The following is a 25,076-nucleotide window of genomic DNA, read 5'->3' as shown; positions in this document are numbered from 1 at the left end:
AGACTGTGTAGCACGTCAAGGTTAGTACAACACAGGAGAGCCCTACAATGGCTTAACCAGATGCTCACTAAAGCAGACCAGGAGGATCGGAGAGTATTTCTGAAATGCTACAGAGGTCAGGAACATGCATGCACACACACAACCAGAGTCACCAAGAAAACCAGAAAAACACATAGCAGGAAAGTTATATGAAGTTGAGCTACTGATTCTCACGAAAGAATTCTTGTTTGGCCATGTTTTCCTTGCACAGGGTAAATCAATCACGGTAACAGGAAATGAGAGTTGGACCCAGTTTGTACGGAACTCAAAGGCTTCGCCAGTGTTGTCTGACCAGTGGCTTCAAACTATGTCCCAATGACTTTCAATTCCTGGCCAAAGCTACAAATGTTAAAGAAACCATCTGCAGAATTGTAGTCCTCTGATGTCCTGTGCCCTTTTAAGCAAAGGTTCTCAGAATGCCTTTGCTCAGTAAGATGTAGGAAAAAGCAAATTTTAAAGACTGATTTAATGGCCCTGGAAATGGATGTTGACAGTAGGGATGCTGGAAATATAGGAAACCTTGGAGGCCTTTTCAGGGCAATAGTCTTAGTGAAAAGGGATACATGAGTACCAATATGCAATATACAAATAGCATTCAGTACAGCAAAATTTTCACTCCGGTGTCTCTCCCCAGCTCAGCCCACAGGAGTCAGAATAAGCCCAGGTGAGGTTAAGCAAGAAATGGGACAAGCTGAATAAAAACAATGTGAACTGTTGAGTAAAGAGAGAGTCATCGAGGCCAAATTTATCCTCAGCTGTATGTTAGCACAATTCAGTTCAGGATGATCCTGAATTACTTGTTTTTGTAATTGTCAGGAGCCATTAAGTAGTGCTGGTCTGTGAGGAATGGAGTAATGGCATTGCAGCCAGAAGGACATTCTGTTGTTCATAGGTAAAAAAAGAGTTGTCCTTTAGGTTTACATTTATTTTACTTTAGCAGTAGGGATGATGCCAGGACATTGCAGGCAGAATATTTCCTCTCTGCCATCACTGCAGAAATACAGTCTGCCCAAGTAAAGCAACAATTGCTTCCTCACGGAGACTACTCCAGTTTCAAATGCATTAGATGAAATAACAGGTTAATTTATTTTAGATGATCATCGTATTGTTTATTTGAAGAGAAAATGTAATTACAATGGAAAACTTAACAGTAGCAGAATTTACAGAGAAGTCTTAGTCACTAAGGTGGAGTTTGTGCAGTTTGCTTGGCTTTGGTTGGACTGACTCATTCTCAAACTAGACCATGAAGCCTTCCTCTTGGGTAATAACACTCTATCCCACACCCTTCAATTATCTACAACTTATTTTCTGGGTCTTCACATCCAGCCATGAATTAAAGCCTTTCCAGAAAAAGGCTAGAAACAGGTTCTGAAATTTTAAATTGTCAAGTTCAGTTTTTACTTTTAAAATTCCTTTAATAGATTCATTTAAATTTAAGACTAAATGTGGTTTTCCTCAGCTTTATCTCTGGATGCAGAGAGGTTTTGAGAGACCATCGCAATTGGTGAGAGTGTGGTTGTGAACATACTCCTCAGGAAGTCTCAATATCGCATTTCCTTCAGAGTGACTTCTCTCATCAGGAAGCTGGCCAGGGCAACTAGAGGGGGAAAAAAATGGGTAAGACATCTTCGTAGGAATTAATTTTGCTGTTTCACAGCAGTATTTCCTAACTCTGCTTTCACTTCTGCTTTTTATAAAATGTTGCTAAATCAGTCTTTCACATTCCACCATGATAGTGACAAAAATTGTAAACTATAAGGCAATTACATTCTTCTGATTTCTAGTTCATATTATTCTATTGCACATGTTTAAGAGAAAACTTTAAAAATAAATAAATAAATAAAATTAATGTTAAAAAGTAAAACAGAGTCGTCAGATGACCAGACTCCAAGAATCTCATTTTGTCTTTAATGTCAGTATGGTAACAGCTCACACATGCAAAACATCAAATTGAAGTTCAAATTCATTTATTAAAATAATGAACTTGATCAACCACTCCCATCAGGGTAATTTGCTGAAGACAGTACATCGGACTTGCAGATATATTGGTAGAGGAGTAAGTAATGAAAATTCAGTCATATCAAATACTCTGTTGCCTCTGGACTAAAAAAAAAGGCATTATTGATAGTGTTTAATATGAAACAATTATTAATCTTCCATAGATACAGATGCGCAGTGCAGAATGCTTCACGCAGTATTCAGCAGTATCTGTCTGTATGGGATCATAGCTCTTTGCCCAAGAACAGTTTATTCATTCTGATGCAACAGCAATTAGAAGTCACCCACAGAGAAGCTCTGAATACCTTGACAACAATTAAACTTGCAGCAGCACTGATAACCAACAGTAACTGTGAATATTTCCTTGATGAGATTCTTAAGCTTATTATGCCTGGATGCGCTGACCTCCAGAATTAAAATCTGAGAGTTCTCTGCTGCTTACAGGATTATCAGCCTACCTGCCTTAGGCCTGAAGTGAGGCATCAGCACTCTTACCTAGTCAAATATAAGATCATAATTCACAACTGCAGTCGTGTACAAAGCGCAGAATTGTGCAGAAGTCTCTAAACCACTTTTAGAAAAGTTTACAATCCCAAGGAAAGACGAGCAGGAAGGTATCAAAAATACAGCATTTAACTGCACTAGTTTGCAAGCACATGAGAGTTAAAGCCCTCCTCTCTGACCTGTGCTGATGCTGGTTAAACCCAGCGTCCTCGGTGGAGATAAGGGACCAGTTTGGCTTTGCTCATGGAGCAACAGGAGCAGCAGGAGCACTGTGCTGGCTTCTCAGGCAGCCAGGCTGGGAACTGAGATACAGCTGCTTGATTAGAAGTGAGTAACTGAGAGGTTGACACAACTTCAGTCTCTCTTACAACTGAGGTGTTACGTCACCTGTCAAGACTGAAGGAAAAATCCCATTGGGAAGACACTGTTGTGTTTCTGTGTATTTCAGTATTGGCAAGTTGCCAATATCCCACCACCCAAAATAGCCAGGATCAGAATTAATCCAAAAGATGAATAATGTAATACTTGATGGTGAGCAGAACTGTTCATCACAAACTGGAGTTATGCTGTTAATTTCTTGCTGTATGTAAAGGGAATGGGAATTTGTACAAAAGAGGTATCACGGCAGAATCAAGTCTTGGAGGCTTAGGGGTTTATATTGCTGAAAACAGAACTCTAGGAGTTGTTTAATGGTCTTTTTCTGTCCCTTAAATGTGTATGATTTTTCAGGAGGGCACCAACTTCTATGCATCTATTACTTTTTTTAGAAAAAATTTGAACCATCATTCCTGAAATTCTTAGTTTGTCTTGAAAAGTAAGCAAATATTCACAGAACCACAGAATCGACTGGGTTGGAAAAGACCTCAGAGATCATCGAGTCCAACCCTTGGTCCAACTCCAGTCCATTGACTAGATCATGGCACTAAGTGCCATGTCCAATCTCAGTTTAAAAACCTCCAGGGCCAGTGAGTCCACCACCTCCCTGGGCAGCCATTCCAATGCCTGACCATTCTCTCTGCAAAGAATTTCTTTCTGATATCCAGCCTAAATTTCCCCTGGCAGAGTTTAAACCCATGCCCCCTTGTCCTATTGCTAACTGCCTGGGAGAAGAGACCAATCCCCACCTGGCTATAACTTCCCTTCAGATAGTTATAGTGATGAGCTCACCTCTAAGCCTCCTCTTCTCCAGACTAAACAAGCACAGCTCCCTCAGCCTCTCCCCATAGGTCTTATGTTCAAGTCCCTTCACCAGTTGTGTTGCTCTTCTCTGGACCCACTCCAGCACTTCAATGTCTTTCCTGAACTGAGGGGGCCCAATATAGTGTGTAATATGAGAGAAACAGTTTAATATTTTACCTCCTAAATCAGTAAGAGTATATATATCAGTAAGACTATATATTCAGTAACTCTCCAATAAGCCTATTAAACACTTTTGCCAGCAAAAACCTTAGCTAAGAAGTGATGTTTTGGCACTTATGTTCTTCATAAACTATTCTGTGAAACTTCAACAGTTCTATGTGTTGCACAGTGGTAGGACATGGTCCTAATAGATTAAATGGTTTGACTTGGGCATTTATTACTGCTGTGTGGAGTACTCATGATGCCAGCTTATTTCCTACGGTTATTTTTGCAAATGGGAATTTTCATGTTGTTCACCATACTACTGCTCACATACTCTGTTTAACAACCATGAAGGTATTTCTCTAGCCTTCTCTGACTCTCTTTTAACACCTTTTGCTATGGTATTACAAAAAACATCAGTGATGCTAACCAGTGTAACATGTACTTTTGGTCTTTTGTCCAGAAGATTGCTGTTGTGGGGAAGGATGGGCACAGTCTTGGCCAGGGCCAAAGGATCTGACAGAGGGGAGGATGGTGGCTGGAGCCCTATGTAAAAATTCTTGTCTTTGCGGTGGTGTGTGATTTATGTAACACATCCTTTCCAAAGAGTGGATATACTTAGTGCTATGTTTGAAAAGCTTATTCTAGTCATTAATAAACTTTATCAGTGTGAGCACTGTTAAGATTTATTTATATTTTGGTGAAGGCCTGAAGATATTTGAGTGGTTTTTAACAGAAACGAATGCTTTAGATTTGCAGACAGACTGACATAACATTATCTTTGAGAAAAAATTTACAAGTCAAGCAGTGTAGTATGTCTTCTATAATACTTAAGTGGGAGCTTTTTTATCAATAATGTAGCTTTGCCAAACACAGAAGTATGCTGGAGACCATGACCTTTGGAAAATAACGTTTAGTGACATTAATCTACATCTAATAGAGGGGTTTGTATCATCACTTTGGTTTATATCTGCATTATTGTAGCACATAGGCTGTCACCTGCATTTATATAACATGAGACTGATTATTCCTTATCATGCACAAAATGCAGACCTCGGGGAAGAGTTCATTTTGGACCATTTCCAGGGGTATGTGTAACACGTTGTGAACAGAGTACCGCTTTTAAGGCTATCGAGTGCAATTTGCACTCTTTTTCTCTTTAGTATGGCTTATGCTTGACAAGATAATTGCCCCCTATAACACACACACATCCTAGAACACATTCATTACAAAGCCATTGTATTGACATATAGATACAGATATCAGTGAAGGAATGTAACTGATATTCTTTATACAGTATGATATATATGGAACATATCTTCATAAGTTAAAATAGAAGTTAGCAATTGTAATAAACTGAAGATGAAGAAACAGAATTGAGAAACTCGCACGTACAAGTTTCCACTTCTCAGAGGAAACAGAATGCTCTGTTTCACATAAATAACTTAAAAGAGATGGTGGTGATCAGAGTTCATTTGTTATTGGGAAGTTTCTTAGGAGTTTGTGAGTATTATAGATTTCATACTATTGTGTACCTATATTGCCAATGCATACTGTATGAATATAAAATATACATATTATTTATATTTATCTATATACACATATGTGTCTTGAGTGTATACCTTTTTGGAATATAATATATACATACTGGAATATCTTATCTGAGTGTTTAATTATTCGTTATTATTACAATTTTATAAATTAGATATATAGAGAATTTACAATCAAATATGAAAAGTGATCTGTCTTCAAATATTTGTGAGTTATGAATGGTACCTTAGCCAAATTACTGTGCCTGAGTTCAACACACTTTAAAAAATATGCAAACATTAATTTGAAATTAAATTTGCTATTTTTTTCACATAAATTGCTAGGGAGACTTAGCTTGCACTAGAATTATGGTATGATAAGATATTACTTGTTATGTTTAATTTGTTCCTTTTACAGTTATTTGATGACTTTTTTAGTTCTTTTTTTCCCAGAGGTTATAGTCCATATCTTTGACTCACTAGTAAGAAAACAAATGGGCTAGATGCCTCATATTGGACTTTTCCATCCTTTATTCTGAAATATCTACACAGGTCTTAATTTTCAAAGCATCTAACAGAGGTTGCTGGTCCTTCGATATGCTTGTATATAACTTAAACATTGTTAAAGTGTAATGGAAGATCAGCTGTGTTGTGCTGTCCTTTCTGCCTATTTCTATACTCTAGTTTTATTGAGTGATATAATCAAAGATCCCATTATAGCAGCATCTAGATCTCACATTTCAGTTTGGTAAGAGCAGTATATATGACAAATAACAGGGCAAAGCTGGTCACATAGAAAGCAATCATTCCCTTTAACCTCTGTGATGAATCATGTTAGGTAAGCTGTGACCTGTTCTTTCTTTGGAAAGCAGTTTGCCTCTATCTATTTGTGACAGTGACAGTATATCCTGTGGGAAACGTTATTTTACATTATTTCCACAAAAGTATGTTCAAGTAATGTGAAATAAACATATATCAAACACAATACTACATGGCATTGTTCTACTGAAACTCCTATTGTGCAATTCTGAATGTGGATGGCAAGAAACCTTTCTCCACAAAGGGCTGCATTTGCCTGTGAGATGCACAGTATTCCTCTGTTTGGCAGTTATAGGAATTATCCCTTTGCTCAGCAGCCTTGATTTGTAGCTACAGCTAAAAGCAGCTCTGTTCAGTGAAGGTCATTTTTGTTCTCTCCTAAACCTAATACAACATGTATGAAATCAGTGACCCAACATACTGAACAGAATTTGTTTTATAGTAAGGAGTTCCCAGCCAAGCAACCTTTATTGAGGCCTTGCATTTGCAACACCAGCTGTAACAACAATGAGCAAGTGTGTTCAGACACCATCCTGCTCGCTCCGTGCTACTGAGTGACGGGAACGTGGGGAACGATAGCGGGTTTCAAGGTTGCGTTACATCAGTCCAGCCAAAAAAATCTGGCTAAGCACAAAGTGAAAGTGAAAGATTGACATTCTGGTGCAGTGACTCAGAGCTCTGTTCTGTTTACTTAAGTCCCTATAAAAAAGTATAGATCAATGGAAACTTGGGAGGGAAAGAATATGTTTCTAACATTAATGATGAAGTCCGTGTTTAAAGTGACAGCTTTACAAAGACGAAGAATAATAAAACATTTTTGGTTTCAACACTGTCACCTTTAAATAGCTGATTCTTTTTACAAATACTCTAAAACCAGACCATTTATCTGACTGTTAATGTTGCTGAAATTGCTGCTCTACCTCTTCCATATGCACCTTCTTTGCTGGACCTTCAGTCGATTTTCAGAGAGGCTGTGTTTTTTCTTCAAATTTGAAATTTCCTCATTCTAGCTATAAATAATTTTCGATCCATCCCTAATGTTTTTTTTTTCCTATCCAGGAAAGTAATTTTTGATGTATTAAAATGTGATTTAAAATTATATTATTTACAAAAATGTGAATCTATGATAACTTCAGTGGAGTTTGCATGAAAATAACTGAGAGTTCACAAGCACAAATAAGTGACATGTTGAATTTTACATCCACACACTGTTGATGTGCATTAACTGTCTGCTTGTGTGCACCAAAGTTGTTAAATCCAAGTTGGCTCAGCCTGGGAAGAATAAGGTCCCAAAGCACTTTCTTAGTGAAATTTGGGGTATGTGAGGAGCATTGACTTAGGTTTTTATACCGATATCCTAGGGTATTTCTCAGTTATAATACAAAATGCATTCTAGATCTATCCTGACAACAGAGATCTGGGAATATACAGTTCAGTACTATTCATTTAATTTGCCTGTTCAGTATTTTTTTCATAGGACCAGTTAGATGTAAAAGTGGACAGTAACGTTGTAAAGGTAACTGAATTGTGTGTGCAAATTGCAGTAATTATATATGAAAATTAAGACTACGCTACGCCTTTATTTTTGTACATGTAGATGCATGCATGAAGTTTAGAAAATCAGTCCTGAAAATTTAAAGCACAAAAGAACCACATGGATCAGTAAGCAAACAGCCTGAAAATTCTGCTGTATATGATGTCATCCCTTTGCTGTAGGTCAGAAATAACTTCATGCTGTTAATTATAGGTATTTATCATAGTTCATATGAATTTGTGGGGCCTTGTCAGCGATCAAAGGTGGTTCTTTGGACGCCTGTCATCAAGTGAGTTAGTAATTGCAGAATAGCTTATTTACTGAATCTAATATGCCATTAAATAGACTTATTTTACCCTTTTCAGCAGTTGTCGATAAAAGGACAGTTCTATTTTAGTAAAGTTGATTTGTTGCAGTCGGGTAGAATAATTATGAACTCTTATGTATACTATATGTTTGCATGTTAACACATGCAAGTTATGTTACAGCAACTTTAAAAGTCTACTTTACACTGATAATAGGCAGAGAGACATGAATTAAGGTGAAATGGCCTGTGGAAACTTAGTTTTAAAATTGATAACAAATAAAACCAAAGAGTGAGACAGTGAAATTACTATCATATACACTTACAATGTGCCCAGCCTGATTCTTGAAATTATTGTAAACACGTAACCTGGAAATTTAGGTCTCAGACAAAAATGCTGCATTTGAGAGTTGAGGACTGCTTTTATAGATCATAATGAAGGTATGGAATACAAAAATAGAGTAAGATTTGAACTAGAAGTGAGGTAGATAGTGCTACTATTAGATTGCATTACAGGTGGGAGCTTTTTTCCCCTTCTTCCCTGAGCCTGAAAGTACTTTTGTTCTAACCTTGCACCTGGATTCAACCTCATTTCTTTGAATCCACTTGCATTCTGCCTGGGAAAACCGCTTATGTAAAGAATGACCTCTCTCTGGGCTGTGCAGCCTGTTTGTGGTGTAGATGAGTGTGCCAGTTCAGAGCCCTCTGTTCAGTGTTGACTAAGACCTTGAAGAGTTCTTCAGCCCCACTAGGCCACAGAAGAGCCTATTGAGACTGTCAGCCTTTTTTCCTGCCAGCTCCCTTTTTTATTAGGCTGATAAAATCCTGAATTGTTGAAAAGCAGCTGCTCTGATGTGGATTTAGCTAATTCTCAGGGCGCTTCTGGGTGTGTGGGAGATATATTTATGTCTGGACTATGAAGGTCCCTTGCATTGTTAGACCTGGCTGACCTCTTTCTAGATCAAAAAGAGGTTGCTGGAATGCAATTAAAATGCAGTGTTACTTTCTTGTAAAGCCCTGGTAACCCAATCACCAGTTTTCTTTTCCCATATTTTTTGTCAGTTCCTCTGTACTTTAAGATTTTATTCCTATTTCAAGTTTTGTCTATGTAATAATTTGGTTTTACCTTATTGGAAAATGCCTCAGTATTATTAAAACTCAAAAAAAAAGTGTCCTGTCTTTTAACAGCCAGTTCTGCAGAGGTTCAAGCTATTAATTTTCACATATTGCTCAAGTAAGCAGAACTATGTGCATTTGATTTTTTTCCCTAATAATATCAGATGTAGTTTTGTTGTAATGTAGTACACAATTCATATTGATTAACATGTCTGTGAGATATGCATTTTATAGACACATTCCAAAGTGAAGCATGAAATCGAACCATAAATAATTACATTTTTTAAAAGGGTGGATTTTTTTCAGTTCTATGGCAAAATTTGTACTTACTGAAACAAAGGTTTGATTAAAACTAAAAACAAATTTACATTTGTAGGAGTTTCAGCACTGTTGTTTGCAATTTGTTATATGCCTTTACCTGGCATGCTATTTCACCCTTCATGACACACATCAATATCTTCTTTATGCCTGGCTATTACCACTCATTTAAAAATCTATTTTACATGATTCTTTCAGCCAAAAATGGACCATAATGACATAGAATAGAGCCTGTGCTTCATAAATTCTCAAGGAATCAATACTTTGGCTGGGAATTTGTCAGTCTCACAAAGCTATGCATCATTAAACTTTACTATTATTACAGTGGACTCTGCTTCAAAGTTCACTACCTAGCTGATATTGGATGAACCCATTTAAACCAAGGAAAAGATAGGAGACACAGATGCTTCTGTACTGACATGTATTTATCCAGATAATGTTTAATTTATGAAATGTAAGTAGCTCTTAAACTGCTTATTGGTTTATGGACAAAGTTCAGCAATATCATCGTTAAAGATCGTACGCTGATTACAAGTTATTGGCAAATGACTTTAAACTTAATCCATTCAGATTATTTCAAATATGACTTATTCTGCCCATAGGATTTTATAAATTAATCACACAACAATGAACTTAGGAGCACAAACATACATTTGAATTCAGAACTCGTTTAAATCCAAACCACATTAGCAGGAGTTTTTATTGCTATTAGATATAAACAGATTTTTGTCACTGTACCTATTTGTAATATGCATTTTCTTATTTAAAAGATAGGTATTTGTGCAAACAGAATTATTTGCTACACATTATTGATCACGCAGTATGCATCGGTATTTAGTGTGAAATATTTTAGCTCCCTTACCAAAGAGAGAGGATTTTTACATGGCTTCCAGATAGAATAAGGAATGAACAGTGAATCTAAAGAATTTCTGGATGACACATAGGAGAACTGTTTATTTCCAATACACAAGATTAGTCTTGAATGCTGAAAATACACCCACAAACCAGGATTAGTTTCTAGAAAGGTTATAAGCAGAATAAAAGCTAAATTCAAGAAGATTATTTGTATGAAATGAATGAAGTAGACTGTATATACGCTCTGCCTCACATGCTTGATTGACCAGTTCCTGGATTTTAGAGCTCCCCAGCCCCTTTGGGTAGCCTTTCTCTGCTCTTCCACAGTGCTCCTGACCGTGGGCCAAGTAACAGCCTGCACAGCTGAGAGTACTTGTGGTGGCACCCGTGGACATCACACTGTACTCACATCGTGTGTGAGTACTTGAGAAAATACTTAGAATCAGGATTAACTAAGTATTTTCTCAAGTGCAAGGATGAGGATTAACTGAATTGGTTCAAGGGGCTCTTGGTTCTTCCTGTCTCAAAGAAATACAGACGCATGCAAGGCTACAGCGAAATCACAAGCTTCTGAAAATGCAAGTGTTTTTGTTAGTCCCATGAGAAGTCACCTGCAAAAAGATAAAGGACAAAATCAATGGTTTGTTGGCAAGCACACACACAGGCACATGCCCTCTCTATCCTCTCCTTGGGGTTGCTACACCTGCCTGTCTGCTGTCTCAGCATCATCTCTCACACTCAAGAGATCAAAAAAGGAGAAAACAAAAAGGGTCATTAGTTAAGAGGCGCAGGTGTGAAGAGACTTTCTAAACCATAGACTTTGTGCACCTGCTCCAGGGAGCATTGCTGGGAATTGGGGCAGGTGTACTAATCTCCAAGCCCTTGCCAGGCTTGCAGGGATGCCTGGCTATAGATTCAGAGAAGTGCTGGTCTCACTGAATCTTTGCGTTGTGATCCAGTGCATTCATGATCCAGGACAAACTAAGGTACTGTGATCTCTTTTGCAGCTGTAAATGAGCTGCAAATTTAGCTCTCGTTTAAAGTTAGAACAAATTCTGCATGTCTCAGATCAGCTATAAAGCTTGCATTTAAAAAAATGTCCTCTTGCTTTGATTACCTTGTCTTCTGTGTCTTAGATACTGAAAAAAAACCACCAAAATACACATGAGTAGGCTGGAACATTGCACTCAGGTTTACCAGGCTTCTCTCAAACGTGTTCGTCTCAGTTGTGGGGTTTTTGTTTGTTTGTTTCTTTTAAAAAGGTATTAGGTTCCTCTTACATACTTTTTCCAGAGTAGATTGGGTTACTGGATTGTTTGCTCGTGTTTTGATAGTATCTTAAAGGTATCCATGAGATCAGGTTTGTCATTCTAGGCCCAAGTTTATAGGAGGATCTAGTCAGGTGCCAAAGTAACTGTGCTGGAATCAGTGTTCCAATAGTACAGTGCTAAAGGTGCTGTTTGGAAATGGTTAATGCCCCACCAAAACCTACAGTGTTTACACTTCATATGAAGTGTTCTCACAGCTGAAAAGCAGACATCTCTGATATCACGCATGTACCCTCATTATCTATATGTATCTATAGATACAAAATACCTGTTGTAATATATAGTCTTCTCATCACAGAGGAGAATAATTGAACTAAATGTAATTAATACGGTGGAAGTTCAAAGTAAAACAGAGCAGAGAATGATATAAAAAGAGAAGATGACTTACAAAACAGGGGTGGATATGGCACGGCTGATAGAAGATCCCTACGGTTTTAGAGAAACTATTCAGCTTTTCATTAGTATTGAGCACTTCCTCAGGGACACCATCTACACAGAACTGGAAAGATAAACTTACCCTTTCACTCACAATCCCATTCAAAACCTTTCACAGCATTTCCAAGTCAGAGGATATGACAAAGATGCAACTGCTGTCTTCATTATTGCCTTGGTATTTTTTTCATTTTTAACACATACTTACATCCCTGGCATTTCACAGATAAAAGGCAATGCAAGGCCTGTATCCTTGGCATCTTACAATCTAATCTAATCAGCACAAATCACATCTGAAGCAAAGCCACTATAAACATAGGTATATCTCTGGGGAGGGAAAAAAAAAAAAAGCATGAAACAAAAGAAAGGTTCTCTAGGAAATGTGGTTTTTAAATTATTTTTGTTAGCCTAATTGCTTTAGTGCTGCTGGCCTGTTAAGGAGAAAAGAGTGGCAGTGGGCTGTTCCTAAGCAATGATAAGAGGTGGAAAGAGAGGATAAAGAAAACTGAAGAAAATGAGGAGTTGAAGGAGGGGGAATGAGGTCATTGGATGCACTAGGGAAATGTGGAAAGGGGTTGACTGCTTGAGGCGGAGGCAGCAGCCTGGAAGAGACTATGAAGTCGCAAAGAGACAAAAGGAGCACAGCACAGGGCAGAGTCTGCAGAGTGAATGTGGAGTGTCTGGGGAAGCAATAGGAAGACAGAAAGGACATGTACATGGATTAGACTCATTACAGAGATCCCTGAATGGGAAGAGCAAAAACCATTGGTCGCTTTAAAGAAACAAGAACGCTGTTTTGTAAGGTAAGTGCTGATGTTCTGAGCTGAGAGTGCAAGAAAAGGCTTTGCTAGCTTGAGATACGTGGAAGTTTGTGGAACAGCTTCTTCCTCCAAAGCACCTGTATAAACGGCGCACAACTATTGCTAAAGGCTTTAGGTTGAAACAGCAGACGTGTCTTTGCATCAGCCTTTTGAGTCTAAGGTGCTTTGTGACACATGATGAATGTACATTGGGCTGAGCCAAAAGAAACATCCCTGCTGTTGTTCTCATAGCCTACTCACCCATTTGGTTCCTAGCTGCCTAAAAGATGGGACCTTTCAAGCCTATTGTGAAGGTCAGCTTTCTATGCATGAAGTACAGTCCTGACCCATTTAAACATGAATAGTACGGTTCCCATAGATGTAGTAAAACTAGAGTTTCAACAAGGCTGTCAGTGGCTACCAGAAATCCCAGTGTTTTAAAGCGTTTTTTCTTTAATGCTTCCACATAGGGGATGCTGATATATTTCTCATTGACTCCAGCATGTCTAGTCTTACCTTTCCACATGTGTTGAAGCAGGCAGTTCTAAGAATGTTTCTCTAGTCTTTCGAAGTTCAGAATTAGGAGTGATTTGTTAACTGTCTGCCTAACAATCTGTTGTGTTGACATGTGAGGAACATCTCGTGTATTTTAAACAAATATCTTCTTATGGGAAATTCCTATTGGACTGCATGAAAAATAATATTTGTATAGAATTTTCTCTATTAAATGCTCTACTGTGTTTTAAAAATTCCATATATTAAATATAACTCTATATTTTATTTTAAAGGTTTTGGAAAAATTCCTTTTCAGTTATATTCCTGTCCCTGCAACCTTGTTTTCTTTTGCAAGATACTTGTCTTTTAGAATTTAGGCACCTGTTTTTATGATAAGCCAAATTGCTTTTTATTTTGTGTTCAATGCACTGGCAAAACTTCTAGAGGGACCTATAGATACTGCATTCTTTATGCAAACAGCCCAGAATCTATAAATGCTTTTTAAAGTGTCATTCAGTAAATAAGTAATATTTTTTTCACTAAAATTCATTGAGAGTAAATGGTTAGTGGGAACAGTTCCTTCTCTAAATCCATAGTGCTTGAAGTCCTTTCTATGCTGCCTTTATCATCCTTGCAGAGTTCAACGATTACATATTTGACTTCAATTTACAAAAGCTTACCACTGGGGTAAAGGTAATATATTTGGTGTTTTGATATAATCTATTTCATGAGCACTACTGTCAATATCTATAAATGTCTCTCAATACACCACACGAATGTTAACATTTTCCATTTGATTATTATTATTACCTCTAAAGCAGCGAGGATGTTCAGGAGGGAAGAGGGAGCGGGATGTTTTGGATGATTTGCCAGTTACAACCCAGGGGACTACAGATGCGACTAGTCTTATTTTTATATTTATTGTAAAATTAAATGTTGACATAAGGTCTGAGGGATTTGCATGAATACAACAACATCATTATTAAACAGCTGGGATCCTTGAATTTTTCAAAACTAATTCCAGGAGGGAAAAAAAAGGAAAGCAGAACTCATGCGATAGAGAGCAATGAATAGTGCCTCTTGTTTTCTCAAGAAATTATTCTGTATTCTTGAAAAATTATCAGCAGTGGTTATTTCAGTGCTTCTTTCATTTAATACTTTTTGCATTATTCACATAAAGTCTGTAAAGCCATGTAACGTGCACAGTGATATCTTTTTTGCTATACCAGGTGCCAATTTTATTGCAGAATATAAATGTGTGCTATACAGAGGCCCATTTTTCTCCTCAGACAATAATGAGATATGTTTGTGTTGCTTTAAATAGCGTTGGTTGTATTAAAACATCTGGTTACAGAGAAGGGTTGTATTAAGCAAAGGGTTATGCCCGTCTCTCCTGGCGTATTCAGGACACAAGGTCAAATTTTGCATTAAATGGGTGAATGAAGGGTGAGACGTCAAAGACAGGTGTCCCTGGCTGTGCTGTCAAATATTTAAAACCTAACATCTGCTGACAAACCCCAGCCAAACCCAGTAATGGACCAGAGCTGGGGAGTTGGTGTATGTGCTAATTCCTTCCCCCCATACATGGTGTGTCTTTTATACATCAGCCCGTAACCTTAACTGCCCTCCTCTGGCGGAACTGCTGGGCCTTTGGGAGCTGCAATGCAAAAGGCCTTTGCTCTCCATAAAGGTGGAGGTTCTCCCTAAAGGCCCAGCACTCTCACTGGTTTAAGTAGAACTGCATCAGCCAGCAGCTTTGTGGTCCATACACTCACCACAATAAGCAACTGTGCATGAGCAAGTGCGTATATGTTAAAAGCATGTACACTCATTGACTGAAATTCAGAAAGTCTAGTAAACATCCTGTCATCCAGACTGAAGATAATATGTAATTATCCTTTTTATACTACTGCCTGCCACCCAAATTGCGGTTGCATCAGTGTGGGTAGTTTCATTAACTCCTGAAAGAGTCCTGTGGAATCCCTTCCCTTTTCATTAAGTGGGCCACTGAGGGGTCAGTATAAGTGAGAAGCTCAAGACAGGTGCTGCTAATTGTGGCACCAGCTATTAGAAATAGAATATCCTCTGTCCTTCCTGGAGCAGTGAGGCAGATTGATGTTCACAGCTGTTCCTAATGTTATCAAACGCTCTTACCACTGGCACACACCTTATTCAGTAAGTGTTGCATACAGAATATGGATAAGAAATGGTTCTGTTTGTCAGTAGAAAAGTTTTAGCTAACATTAGTAGCCACATTTCTAAATTTCTATTATGAAAGTTTTGTCGAAGATTTGAAGACAAGTTTGCTTCAAGCCCTTTCTCAATTTTCAAACCTAAATTTCTTCTCAGTTTACTAAAATGGCAAAGGATGCCAAATTGCTATTCAAAAATCCTGAAGGAGTGACAAGAAGCAGTCTATTAATTTTTTTTTCTTCTATCTGTCTGTTGTCAGTCTTTCTTTCAAGCATGGTGTTTCAGTTGGTAGCATTTGGAAAGCAAGGTCTCCTCATCACAGCTTGCTAGATACCAGTGAAGACTTTGCAACTTGTCAGTGGAGCTTCCAAAGTTCTGGAGGCAAGAGAGCACAATGCATCAACATATTTCAAATTTCATGCAATCCCATCTTTGCAGTTCTTAGGAAAATGGAAATGATGTCCAAATTCTTGTCATATCCCTTTACACCTATTCTGTATGTCTTGTACGGCTGCTTATTCAGCCAAGTGAGGGAACAAAAGCTAATGCTGCTCACTCATTTCCTTGTTCCAGCAGTCCAAAATAAAGGCTGTACATGGAGCAAGGCTATTTCCTCACATCCATTTCTTCTTTATGTGTGTAACCGGGCAGAAAGAAGCAAGGATGAGTCTGGCCTTTGTACCAGCACTCTTCTCCCTTCCCCACACAGGTCCTGTTCTTTAGCTGATTAGGACAGCTGGCAAGCCAGATGAGGAGAAAAAGCTGACTTTTGCAACTGCAAGAATGTAGCTTTTGTGGAGCAAATGGGAGGGCAGGTGAAGAAGGATTTATTTCTTAGCAATGGAAAAGTTTCATTGCTATGTCAATTATAGAACTAGAAGAAAGCACTGTAATATTCTATGTAACACAGACTATAGACTGTCCCTGAACTGATCCCTTTTTAACTGCAACAAATCTTTCAGAAACCTGTGATCTTATATTTTTTAAATTCCAGTCTTGGAAAACACACTGCTATTACATGTTATGCCTTATTCATGACTACACTGAAAAGTTCAATCTTGCTTTTAGGGTCTAGGAGACACATTTATGCCCCTTAGTGGTACAGAGCGCCTTTAATACAGCAAATGCTTTTCCTCCACTGAGCAGGAGGGAAAAAGGAATGACTGGAAAAGGCCTTAGTGAATTGGGGCATGGTTCTAGGGAGGTCTCTAAGCTTCAGTAAGCAGAGCTGAGGAAAGCTGGGATGAGGTTGATCTAATGAGTGCATCATGACCCAATGAATCAATTGGTTGTTCCAGCTGTGCTTTGCCTCTGCAGCTTATTTGAACTGATTTGTTCTGCCAGTTTATTGGTACAACTGAGTGATTTTAAGAATCCATCCTTGTTGTTTAGACTCTCCACAATTTCTCCCTAATTATGTCATCTCTGCAGTCATCTTTATAGTTTTAGCCCCAGCATGACTGTGTTCATCCTCTTTCCTATTGTGCAAAGTGGTTAGGCCCCCATTCACAGCAATTTGCATCATTGATTGTAAAACTGGTGGGTCTAAGTTAAAAACCAAGCCGTATTTTACTGAGGATGGCATTTAACAAGTCATAGTCTTTGAGTACTGATAGTCTGCCTCTGTTCCACAAATCTCTGGACAAGACACACACAGAAGAAATGAACTTTCTTAATGGGAAAGAATTTTAGAACATTTTGTCATAAACAACACTTTGGTATGCCTTTGAGATATGCAGAAATAGCAAGGATGTACAACAGAGGAAGGCCTTGCTGTGGGAATCCTTAGACTTAGGCTGAGCTAACTTGTGAATTCAGATGTAGACGCCAATTATTGGAGCTAGCCGTGCAGTATAAATATCGTGGGAACTGAAGTACAGCTGCTAAGGCACATCCCAGTCTTTTTCTGCATGCTTCGATTTCCACTGACTTCCAGTAAAACTGTAAGATTTTGTTATGGCCACATGCTTATCAAAAGCTAAACAAATTAATCTGTTTTATAACAAAAAAGAAAAAAAGCAGACTGATGGCAATGTGTCATAAAAGACATAAAAGCAACTAAAATCTAACCTCAAGATGAAAATGAAAATTAATGTCTTCGTTGGCTCTTTGAACATCCTTGCTGGAAACTAAAGCCAGGAGATTTTTGAAGTTTGAGGATCCAATCTTGCATTGTGTGGGGAGGGAGGATGTTTCATACTTGGGCATCTCCTGGAAATTCCCCATGAGTCTTCTTACATAATTTTGCAGGATTATCAGGACTAAATCACCACATCATACGATTCACAATTGCTTTAAAACCTTGTAAAGAGTTTCTGCACCTTTTTAGGGGTCACTAACATCCTTTCTTACATGTAAATTAATGTGAACTGTGACTGTCCCCATGACATTAATTTTACTTATTGTATCAGAAGTAGAGAATATTGAAGCAGAAATAGTTTTTTGGTTCTTAATAAGTACCAGTGCAATTCTAAAGATAAGAAGATTATTCAAAATGTTAATCACTCTAATTTGCTCCAGCCATATAAGAACTAAAGTTAGGCATTTCTTCTATCCCTTTCCCAAAAATGTCGTCCCTACGTGTGTCTCTGAACTTTTAAACATAAATAATTATTGTTAGGATTTGTAAAAGCACCGCTTTTTACAGCCTAAATGGTGCCACTAAAAAGAAGATGTATTGTCTGAATTCATTCCTGCAGTGTCCAAAACTACCTAAGTCCAACTCACATTGACATCTGCTGACATTATTTAAAATGTACTCAAAATGTTTAAACTTCGGTTTTTAAGCTAAACATCCAAACCCATAATTAAGTGTAAAAAGACTGCATAAGTACTGAATTTTTTTTTAGTCTCCTTAACTTAAAATCAGCTCAATAAAAAGTAGCCTGCTTTTGTTTCAGTGCGAGTATATGCACTACACTTAAATTTGGTCCTTGAGTTTGGACTCAGCTCCTACAGATACTTTTCTCTTATTTCTTTAGCTTATTGCAGCTACATAATAACAAAATACAAAGAGTTGATGAGATAATAAAAATTCCAGTTAGGCAAAAATTTTTAATTATCAGTTTTATTTGGTTTGATATGCAATTCTGGTTTTGATTGTAGGAGGAATTGGAGATCTGTATTTAGCACTCACTAAAACCATTTTTGTTCAAGCATGATCAATCGTTCCTGGAAGTGGGGAATTGTTTCTATGCAAAAAAGACTACCACCTGAATTGCAGGAGAATGATGCAGGTTACTGACACTCCTTCAAAACTTTTGGAAGCTTTATTTTTTTAAAAGATGATTAACAGGGAAATTGAAATTTTTTTCTGTCTTCATCTGGCAGATATACAACTTTTTTCTCGCCCCATATGACTGAGGTGGGTTGTCCCTCCATACCTATCAATTGCTGAAGGAGCTCATGCCACACCAGCTGATGCTCTTGAGAAAGGAGGCAGGAGATTTAAGGAAAGACTTTTAAGCCTCTTTTACTTATAAAGGCTGTGTTCACAAATGTATCAGCAATGTAAACTTCTCGATATTTCACTCCTTTCATACTTCAACATCGGTCATTTCATCTGAAAAAATCTGCTAAGAGTGAAAAGTAATTAATTTTTGACCTTTCAGAAGACTGCAAATAATTCTAATTGTGCGATGGTTGTTTTTATGGTGGGAACACTTACTTCCTTAAGTTGGATTTTGATTGACAAACACATTTCATGTTAAAATATCACATAGCCACCAGGTGGTTAAAAGCTTTCAGCTGTTTCTAGCCTCGACTGGATTTGAACCAGTGACCTAAAGGCAAAAAGCTTTGTATCTCATTAGCAAAACCCTCAGCTATGCTGTGCACCCATTCAATTCAATTCAGTTCAATTTAAATGAAAAAAATTTAGCTGTGATATGAAATATAAGAGAAGCATTTTACATTTAATTTTCTGCGTGTGTGTTTTTTTAAACGTTGGTAGATCGAGAGAGTTTCAAAAGGGAGACGATTTTAAGAAAATTAACATGTAGCCACTGCCATGACTGTTTAAACACCAGAAAACTCTAATCTAAGCAGTGTTATTTCCTGCTGTGACTAAAGAAAAAGCAGAAAAAAGCAGCTTCGCTTCTTTGCTGTTCTAACATATTTCTAATAAAAAAGATCATTGTCTTTGAACTCTCCCAACCTTACTCTGCACTCCTTTGCTAAAGCCATTAAAATGATTAGAACTTCAAGCAGGGTTACAGTGTTAAAATGCTTGACTTTTCCCTTTCTCCAAACAGAACAGGCTGCTTTTAAACATGGCACACATCACAATAATCCAGTCTAACTCTTCTATCAGTCTGGCTAAATTTCTTCAACAGATTTGCCCAAAACTGTGTTAAAAAACATAAATCACTGGATTAAACTTGTAGAGAATGATGAAAGCTGAATTCATGTATATACATGTGGTGGTACAAATGGACCCTTTTATTATTTAACCTGAATGAAAGCAATAAATTTGAAACAGGTTTAACTGATGATATTGGTAATCCACAACAGATTTCATGAATGTTGTTGAATGAACATTGGTTTTGTTGAGTAATCTCTCAGATTAAAGAAGGGACAGATAACTCAAACAGTCTGTTGAGATTCATATTGTTTTCCTGTTTGAGTTTTGCTCTGCATGAAAAATATAGTGGTCATTGCATTTTTTAATTATTAATAAATAGAATACTTGCTTTAAATCCCTATTAGAAGTCTGGAAAGCCCATATCCATCTACTCCAGAACAGACATTCTTAAGAGCAGAGAACCTTGCCATTGAAGTTCGTTTATTTCCATTTAAATACGGAATTTAAATTCAGATCGGTAATATTTGGGAGTCTTTACAGACTGTGTTAATTCCCCCCTTGGATTGTAGGGAACACTATTCTCCTATAATTTATTCTGTCCTATAATTTAGCAAGCCCTTTCCTGGCAATTATGTGAAAGCAATATTTAGCTGCAGGGAACCTTTACAGTGATTTGAATTTTCTAGATAAGAGCATAAGCAATTGTGGGTGTGTGCTGACACAGGCATCATTACTATCTTTGTCTCCATTTGATAATGATGGAGCATGTAATACAAATATATGACAACAATACACTAATCAAGAATATTTCACCAATTGGAAAAAAAAAATATACTGAAAAATGCATTATTATATTGACAGATTACTGAGATAACCAAGCTGGACTAAAACAAATGGAAACCTCTGCGATATAATGGTTAAGACTTGTCCCTGCTGAAATCAGTCAAAAGCAACATTTGCCATGACTGCAGTAGAGCGAGGAGTCTTCTGAGTCTTCTACAGGGGTGTAATTTGAATGGGAGGAGAAGAGAATTGTCATCAGCTCCATGGAAGCTGATTTTGTTAAGGAGCTGTTTTGACATTCTTATACATCTTTGTCATGTTTGGGTTTCTTAATGACATACACAATACCATGCTTCTGTTTTTGTATTTTAGCCAACCCACTTGCCTCTCACATCAAAAAAGATAGGATGGTACATAATTTCTGAAAAGAGCAAGGCAGACTGATTACTAGTAAAGTCCACGAGGATGCGTACAAATATTCATGCATGCTGCAGGGAAATCAGGAAAAGAACTGTAAACATAGTTGAAGCATTGAGCTTTTAATAAGTATCGCATTACATATTTTGTGTATTACCTTAGAATAATGTTCCGTGTACATAGTCAGTCTTGCGCCTCTCGTTAAATGTTATTGATGTGTATATTTAATACGTTTGATTATTTAGATGTATGCTTATTTGCCAGAGAAAAAATCGCTCAACTACATTTGTCTCAAATACTAATTGAGCAAGGTATTTAATCATCTGCTTAATTTAAAATATCCACGTTGTCTCATCTAGAACAATGAGAATCCACACATGGTTTAAGCTAAGCAGGTGCTTAAATATCTTCATGAGCTCAGTGATGTCTATGTACCTATGGCACAATATTTCCCATGTCATAAACATTCCTTAAATTTTACTTGCCTGTCACTAGGTGTAAAATTTGCCCTATGCTGCTTTTTCTCTTGCTGTGTATGTTTTAATTCCTGAACCACACTCTCCACATTAAATATTTCTCTATGACAATTCCAGTAACATTTTCTAATCACAAAATAATATTTACCATCTTCCCCCATGTGGTTTTCAGAACAGAGGGAGCTGCTGCAGTTCTGTAGAGGTCGTGAACCTGCTTGATGAAGCACAGATGAATATAAAGTGTTCTACTGAGTTTAACAGGCTTTATTAATGTGCAGATCCAATACACATTTTTATTTAAAATCATCTAAAGGCTAAAGGACACATATTTCAATTGTTATTTTGCATTTAGTTTTGTGAAATTAGTTTCACATGTTTTTTAAAAAGAAGTGTGATTAGATATCTACAAATTACTTTCCATTAATTACAGTCCATGTACCTCGTTGTGCTTTTGGACTTTTAGGGAAAAATCAACTAGCAATTTAATTTGAAATAGATTTGCACTAAATTCTCTGCTTCTTGCCCCTAATCCATGCATTCAATCTCAGTTCTTACTAAGACTCAAACTTTACCCTTCTTTTTCTCTGAAAGGTCAAAAATAGTGATTTGAATATAATCTTTTTCACTTATTTTCTACTTTCATCCTCTAATAGAGTTCCATCCATAAACAGGAATATTTTCCAGCATTGCCATTGGGGAGAACATTTTCAAAAGGTCTAAGTCATTTCATCTGAGCCTTAGTCACTGTTCTACTCGATGTGTGACTGGCTTTTTAAAGGTACTTAAGGAACTAAAGATGTAGAGAAGTGATCATTTAGATTTTTCATAAATATATGCCAATTCCAGTGAAAGACAAATGCCTTAATTCAAGTGGATAGTTCTGTAAATTCTCATATTTTATGTATTTTAAGCACCTAAGCCTTTGGCACCAAACCCTTTGGCACACATTTCCTTTGCAGTACAACTGCTGGGTGAGATATTATCATCTTCTGCTGTTTTCCCACTGCTGGAGATTGAGAGCAGGCAGGTTGGGACACACACCCACATCTCAGTCATGTCAGTAAGGAGTCTGATGGCTTTAGTTTAAACTGCTGACTAAGGCACCTTTAATCTCAGCTCTGAAACTTTGCATTTAAGCAGCTGGGAAGCACGTATGCATTCCATTTCCCCTACTCAGCAGAGGGGCAAAGGAGATAGTGGGAGAAGGCATCCAGCAATTTTCTGCAATTACATTTGCTACAGCCTATTGGTAAGTGCCCTTAGTCATCTGAAGTCCCATTTTGAAAAATATCCTAGGCATTCCTAAAGGACTGGCTCTTCTTAATATATTTAGGTGCCGAAATTATAGTAGGTTGTTGCCAAGGAGTGGCATGTTACAGATCATACTGGTAAAAACACAGCTGAATAGGCTTTCGCTGCCATTTGTCTCCTAGCATTCAATCTTGAAAGAAATGGAGCATCGCTTCCTGAAAAGTAGTAGAGATGCCCACTGAGCAACTTTGCAGGCGCCAACGCTGCCATCTGACACAGCCCCACACACTGTACAGCACCAGTATAGCCCAGACACAAGCTAAAACACATACAGCATTCCAGTGTACCTTTTATTTATCAGTGGAGAAAAGATAATTGTGCCAATTAGGGTTAAGTTGTTGTTTCTATAATATAAAGTAGCCACCAAAACAGCAGGACTTCTGCTCTATAACAAGAGCCATTTTCTGAAACTGAAGCTTCAGCTGCTCGCCAGCCCCACCAGTCCATTTTTCTGATGCCTGATAGGGGAAAACTGGCATTCATTTTGTTTGCCCATGTTGGTTTCTCATTTGTGCTGAATCTGTTGCTAGTAAACATGCTTAATTTCCATAGGTGAATGTTTAATTTCAGCAAAGCTTGGGGTTTTCACTCTTTAAGTCTGTATTTGTGAACTCTTGGCACTGACATCCGGATACTTAGCTTATGGGACCAGATCTTCAATTGCAGAGGGAGTTGACGCAGCTTGGGGATTTTAAGTCACCTTTATACTTTTTGATCCTGAAGTATTTTAATTATGAAGCATGTCAGACCTGTTCTTCAGCTGCTTTGTGGCACCAAGGAGTCATTGCATCAGCCTGAAGCCTGCATCGGTGCAAAGTCATCCCTTCCCTCTGGTGTTATCCTCTTTGTTATTTGTAGGGTTTCATAGGGAAGTAAAGGGGTTTTGTTGTCAAAGGTTGTTTTAGAAGAACTTTGCATCAATGTAGAAAAAAGCTCTTCCTCTCTTATCAAAACTTCCAGCATTCACAACTGTTCTTTGTTATGCTGCCATTTACACTTGAAGAAAGAAGGAGAAGGTAACTGCATCTCGTTGCTTATAATCATTGCAAGCAAAACCAATTACAAGCAGCTTCCCAATCTGATGAGGAAGGCTATAAACTATGTGTACTGGGATACAGGGAAATGACCTTATAGTTAAGTGAGGGAACAGAGGTTGGTATGGTTAGTATATAGGGTAGGTTGATAGGAGGAAAGGAACCACCAGAAAGGCTGAATCCTGCCTTGAGGGCCAATGTCAAATGCCTGTGCACAAACCCACACAGCCTGGGAAATAAACTGGAGGAACTAAAGCTCCATTCATGGTTGTAGAACCATGACATTTGTGGGTCAGCTGATGCAGTGGAATGGCTGGAGAGCAGATGGGGTAGATGGTACATGCTTTTTATGAAAGGCAGGCATGGAAGGTGGTGGGGAGTGTGTCATTTACATGAAGGAGCAGTTCACATCACTCTTGTAGGAGTTTTTCTGAGGAAGAGGTGGCAGGCTGGTTGAAGGAAGACATTTTTGGTGAACTGGTAGGTAGGGTCCCATGAGAGCCAGTGATGAAAAACAAAAGAGCTCAGGAAGCTGGCAGATCTCTAAGGACAGCCTCCTTAAAGCACAACAACATTCATCCCAATACTCTGGAAACTGCTGTCAGGAGAACATCTTAGTTAAACAAGGATGAATGAAATTCATGACTGAACTCCAGTGCAAAAAGGGTGTATGCAGGAGGTGCACATTTACGAAAGGAAGGAGAGAATACTAAGGAGGAATGCAGAAGCTTTCCTTAGGCAAGCAGGGAAGGTGTTAGGAAAACCAAACCTCAGCTAGAATTGAAACTGGCAAGTGAAGGTAGAGTTGCACCTAGAAAGGAATATTGAAGTCAACAAGAAGAGCTTCTACAGCTGTATTAACAGTAAACAGGGATAACATGGACTTGCTGCTAAATAGTAACAGCAGATGCAGATAACGCTGTGACTCATTGCTCCACTTTTCACTGAGAAACTCTCCCATGCCTCTGACTAAGACACACAGGATTGAAAGAGGACAGAAACTAACAGCAGTGGGAGAGGATGAAGTCAGAGTTCTCTTGAGAAATCTTGACCTACACCAGTCCACAGGACCAGATGGGAGGCATCCAGAGGTGCTGAGACAACCTTTTGACAAACTGCTCTCATTGTGGCCAGTGAAGCGGTCTTT

At 37.9% G+C, this 25,076-nt stretch overlaps 1 protein-coding gene and 1 long non-coding RNA gene across 16 annotated transcripts in view; one reads left to right on the top strand and one right to left on the bottom strand.

The window, feature by feature from the left end:
• The window catches only part of ADGRL2 (adhesion G protein-coupled receptor L2), a 387,834-nt gene that overhangs the window by 114,277 nt on the left and 248,481 nt on the right, over nucleotides 1–25,076 (top strand). The gene's annotated exons all lie outside the window — the stretch shown is intronic.
• LOC135580136 (uncharacterized) lies at nucleotides 1,123–2,854 on the bottom strand. Its single transcript, XR_010474401.1, has 2 exons — nucleotides 2,721–2,854; nucleotides 1,123–1,636 (listed from the first exon to the last, which is right to left on the bottom strand). It is a non-coding gene; the product is annotated as an uncharacterized LOC135580136 (long non-coding RNA).

Source organism: Columba livia, chromosome 8 (assembly GCF_036013475.1).
Source record: "Columba livia isolate bColLiv1 breed racing homer chromosome 8, bColLiv1.pat.W.v2, whole genome shotgun sequence".
In the NCBI taxonomy this organism is placed as follows: Eukaryota; Metazoa; Chordata; class Aves; order Columbiformes; family Columbidae; genus Columba; species Columba livia.
Note: the sequence above shows the minus strand (reverse complement) of the source record. Positions and strands in the feature narration are given on the sequence as shown.